The following is a 5531-nucleotide window of genomic DNA, read 5'->3' on the forward strand; positions in this document are numbered from 1 at the left end:
GAGCCACAATAAGAGCCTAATATTGGAGTTCACTTTTACCAGCTCGGTGAATTCCCAGATCCTGAAGGCCCAGAGGCTTCCTCTGAAAGAGGACAAGTGAGTAAATCTGGCTCAGCATCTATATCAGCCAAAGCGTTTGAGACCTGATTCTAAGACCAGCTGGGGAGGCCTTTCGATCGGTCGTCCAGGAAGTTTTTCTCTTCCTGCCACACACTGGAATGACCTTCCACTCGACCATGACTAAGGGATCAACCTCACTGCAGGGGGTAACATCTACATCTACATGATACTCCGCAAGCCACCTAATGGTGTGTGGTGGAGGGTTCTCTCGGTACCACTATCTGATCCCTCCAATTAGTGCGTGGGAAAAATGACTATGGGTAATTGTATTGGTTCTAATTTGTCGAATTTTCTCCTCGTGGTCAATACGCGAGATATATGGGGGGAAAGTAATATGTTTCCAGAATGAGATTTTCGCTCTGCAGCGGAGTGTGCGCCGATATGAAACTTTCTGGCGGATTAAAACTGTGTGCCGGACCGAGACTCGAACTCGGGACCTTTGCCTTTCATGGGCAAGCGCTCTACCAACTGAGCTACCCAAGCACGACTCACGGCCCGTCCTCACAGCTTTACTTCTGCCAGTACCTCGTCTCCTACCTTCCAAACTTTACAGAAGCTCTCCTGCGATCCATGCAAAACTAGCACTCCTGAAAGAAAGGATATTGCGGAGACATGGCTTAGCCACAGCCTAGGGGATTTTTCCAGAATGAGATTTTCACTCTGCAGCGGAGTGTGCGCTGATATGAAACTTCCTGGCAGATTAAAACTGTGTGCCCGACCGAGACACAGTTTTAATCTGCCAGGAAGTTTCAAGTAATACGTTGTCCGGATCCTCCTGAGAAGTACTGTCCCGAAATTTCAATAGTAAATCTCTCCGTGATCCACAACGCCTGTCTTGTAACGTATCCGAGTGGAGTTTGTTTAGCATCTCCGTAAAGCTCTCTCACCAGCTTAACGATTCAGTGACGAAATGTGCCGCTCTTCGTTGGATCTTCCCTATCTCCTAATCAGACCTACCTGATAGGTATCCCAGATAGATGAACAGTACCCAAGAATCGGGAGAACAAGGACCTTATAAGTCACTTCTCTCGTGGATGAGTAACTTTTCCTTAAGATTCTTTAGACGAATCTGAGTCTGGTGTCTGCTTTTCCCACTATCTGTTTTATATGTTCATTAAATTTAAGGTCTGTCTGAATACGAACGCCTAGATATTTTACGGCAGACGCTGTCTCCAGCTGTTTGTTATCAATAGTGCAGCTGCACAGCAGTGGATTTCTTTTCCTACGCATGCGCAATATGTTACATTTATTTACGTTCAGGGTGAACTGCCGAAGCCTGCACCAATCATCAATTCTCTGAAGGTCACTTTGCAAATTCTTACTATCTTTTGGCGTTGCTACTCTAGTATAGACAACTGCATCATCTGCGAATAGCCTTAAAGAGCATGCGACGCTTTCTACTAGATCATTTATATATATTGTAAACAGCAAAGGTCCTGCCACACTTCCCTGTAGTACTTGGGATATTACATCTGTCGATTTTGTTCCGTTGAGCGACGTGTTGAGTTCTATCTGCAATCCAGTCTGCTTCGATACTCGATAAACTCGTATATGTTTTCATTAAATGATAATGCGGTGTGGTGTCAAATTTCTTGCTGAAATCGGCATCAGCCGGAGCGCCGTTGTCAACTGCACTTGAATCTCATGGAGGAACAGAGCCAGCTGAGTTTCGCAGGATCTCCGTTTGCGGAATCCATGTTGATTTTTATAGAGGAGCTATTCATTTTCCAAAGAAACGTCATAATTCTTGAGCATAGAACATGTTCCATAATTCTACAACAAACTGACGTCAACGATACAGGTCTGTAACTGTGTGGGCCTGCAACAGCAGCTAACCGAATGAGATACCCTTGGGATATGCTGGTCGTCCCTTAGATGCCTACGTCCGTCCGTTCACAGTGGTTTCATCAGCAGACCTCACAACATGTAGCGTTAATGGATAAATTTCAAGAGCAATGACTAATGCGATACGTTTTTTCTGAAAGTATGTTGGGTTTATTCGGCATTGCAATAGATCATATAATTACCCACTCATTTGGCTACTATTTTTAACACAGCCTCCATTCAATGCGTCGGCCTTACGGCTCCTTACTGGGACGGCGTATATTCCAGTATCGTACCGCTCTTCTGATCGAAGTCAGAGCCAATGTATTGCTGCATCAATAGCCTCCCGGTCATCCATGTACTGCTTCCCGCGAAGTGCAGCCTGCATTCGGCCAAACAGATGGAAGTTGGGAGGTGCGAGGACTGGGCTGTAGGACTCATGACAAATAACAATCTAATGAAGTGTTGTGAGATCTTCTCGGGAGCCTTGCATTGTCATGGAGAAGGAGAAGTTCGTCTGCATTTTTGTGGCGGTAAACACGGTGAAGTCGTTTCGTCAATTTCATGAGGGTAGCACAAAACACTTCAGAGTAGATCGTTCCAGCATGATGGAAAACATCTAACTGAATAACTCTCTGAGTGTCTCAGAAGACTGTCCACACTAATTTACCATCTCAGGTTGCGGCTTTGAACTTTTTCTTCGGAAGAGAGGTAGTGTGGCGCCTCTCCATCGATTGCCGTTTTTTTCCGGTTCGAAGTCAGGAGCCCATGTTTCATCGCCTGTGACGATGTTCACCAAAAATCGTCACAGTCAGCCTTGCAACGCGCAAGCAATTCAGCACATCGTTGCTCTTTATGGTCTGTTAGGCGCTGAGGAACCCGATGGTCGCACACGTGTGAGTACCCCAGCTGGTGGTCGAGTGTGTCAGCACTGTCAACAGAGACGTCTAGATGAGCAGCGAGGTGTTTGATTGTGGTCCGTCGAACAGCTGCAACACTGCAGGAGTCACAGCTGTGGGCGGCCGGCTGGCAAGCGGGAGATCGGGGAGGTTTTTGTGCAGGCGCCTCGCCCAACGACTCACCGTGCTTTTGTTCACTGACAAGTCACCGCGGACATTCTGAAAGCGACTATGAATATTCGCGATGCTCTGGTTTTCCACCAAAAGAAACTCAGTGACAGCTCTGTGCTTGGATTGCACCTCCGTTACAGATTCCATTTTGAAAGCTGGAATAGCGCTGTCACCTGTCGCGACTTAATGAAACCACAGCAGCTGAAGCGGGAATATTTCACTATGACCCACAACAAATTCTGTATTTTTCAACCTAAATTTGCCTAGAAAAAAAGTGTTGCGCGACTTACTGAACGCTCCTCGTACAATACGCTTTAGAGACGTAGGTGCCGATCGAAGTTATGAGGAATGGAAAAGACCCGCCTTCGTTTGACAACCGTGTTAGAAAGCTGCTACGAAACCAAAGAAGGCTTCACTGTAAATTTCGAAGTAGCCAAAGCTCAAAGACAAACAACAAAACAAACTAAGCTAAAATTAACCTAAGGAGGGCCTTGCGTGAAGCATTCAAAGAATTCGGAAGAAAGATTCTAAATAGTCGACAGAAAATCCTATTTAAGTTTTAATCTTACTCTAAATCGGTAAACGCTTCGAATACATTTGCTCAGACACTCTGTGACCACAACTGCATTGAAACGGAGGATGACAGAGAAAAGGCCGAAATACTAAACGTCTTTTCCACAACTGATTCACAAAGGAGAATCGCTCTGTAGTTCCTCCTCCAAATCGTCGCACTGACCACAGAATGACAGATACCGAAATAAGTGACAATGGGACAGAAAAGAAACTGAAGTCGCGTAACTCCACTGGAACTGAAGGGATACAAATGCGATTTCACATTATCATGGAACCTCTCTACTGTCATGCAAAGTTGTTTCCATAAAGATACCGTTACGGTGTGGCTCATGGGTATAAAGTAATATGTAGAGATGATCATGATGTCACTTATCTTGATGCTGCTGAATATCTGTTGCACATTTGGCTTCTCTGGATGAAAAAGGTGCGGGTTTTGACTATCACCAAATTACCGAAACCATGAAGCAGGACTCCACGATTTTTTGTTTAGAGAAAAAAAAACATATTTACTGTCAGAACTTTGAACTCAGAGTAATTTTGTAATCTTCACAACCTCGAATCACAAAAATAAAGTACCACTTGCATTGTGGACACCACACGTTTATCAGGAAACATACGTAAAAAAAAAAAACGCTCGACCTCGGCCAACAAGTGGCCTAAATCACGTTGGTGACCAAAGATTACAGAGTCATATCGACAAAGAACTTACGATATCCGTATCGATTATTGATACTGCATTTTTAAGTTACATGAAATGTCAAATATCATAAGGAACAGTTTACTGACAATAATAATATGAGTGACAAAATTGTACATATAAGTAATGCTAGCAGAACTTTTAGAAATAATAACAGTCGTCATTTAAATATACACACTTTCAAATTTGCATTCATCGCAACAACTGCCCTAACAACATATTAAGCGAATGCTTTTCGAAAACGAGTTTAATTAGTGAATAATATCTCGTAATAATGGGCTCTATTGGTCAGTTCCATTACAACATGGAGTACACAAGACAATTTGCCTCTGTTATGGTACCAATGTACCATAGGGAATTGAAGGAAAGAAGAGTTGCTAATGATCGGAAAAATAGCACTGAAATAATAGCACAGGCCATTCCCATTTTCAGGAAGGCTCGTTGAACAAACGAACAAAGTTATAGGCCCCTATCTCCGACGTCGGTCTGTTGTAGAATTCCGGGACATGTTGTATGCTCACTTATTATGACATTTCTGGAATACGACAATCTCCTCTGTATGAATTAACATGGGTTCCGGATACAACGATCGTGTGAAGCTTAGAAAAACAGTACATGCGCCCAGGTAGACGCAATGTTCCTCAACTTCTGGAAGGCGTTCGATTCAGTTGTGGTGGTACCTCACGGTTATTGATTAATAGTTGCTCTTCTCAATAGCATCCCATACGAGCAAACCAGTTGCGTCTTTTCCTGCGGTTACTTGTGCTACATGTGTCTGAACTATGCAGGGCTCTGTTTAAAATGAATAGCCTGATGTAGTCATAGGGTCGAACCGCGCACGTCTGCCTTAATGTCCGACAGCTGACTCACTGCCGATAACAATCTAGAGCTGTGGCCCCGCAATCAAACTGTCTATGCAATGTCTAGGCAGACATACAAAATTAAAGTTAAATGTATAATTTCATAACAATGGTACTAGTGTAACGTCTGTAATTAATGTGGACGACAGAGAATAATGTTTACTCAAGAAATGACATTCCAAATAAATGGAAAGTAGTCCTGTGATATCCATTTAAAATGCAGACAGAAAATATCCTTATCCAATACAGTAAAGTTTCATTGAGAGCTACTAGGATATGTAAATGCTCTGAGACTGCGATCTTTGTAGATAAATCTAGTGAAAAATGTCATATCACATAACCAATAGTAAACGGGCTATCTGATCATGATATGCAGCATCGTGTGTG

General features: G+C 43.4%; 1 non-coding gene across 1 annotated transcript; it reads right to left on the reverse strand.

The window, feature by feature from the left end:
• Positions 1 to 529: 529 nt before the first annotated feature.
• On the reverse strand, positions 530 to 604 carry Trnas-uga (transfer RNA serine (anticodon UGA)). Its single transcript has one exon. It is a non-coding gene; the product is annotated as a tRNA-Ser (tRNA).
• Positions 605 to 5531: the final 4927 nt, after the last annotated feature.

Source organism: Schistocerca serialis, chromosome 1 (genome assembly GCF_023864345.2).
Source record: "Schistocerca serialis cubense isolate TAMUIC-IGC-003099 chromosome 1, iqSchSeri2.2, whole genome shotgun sequence".
Classification (NCBI taxonomy): domain Eukaryota; kingdom Metazoa; phylum Arthropoda; class Insecta; order Orthoptera; family Acrididae; genus Schistocerca; species Schistocerca serialis.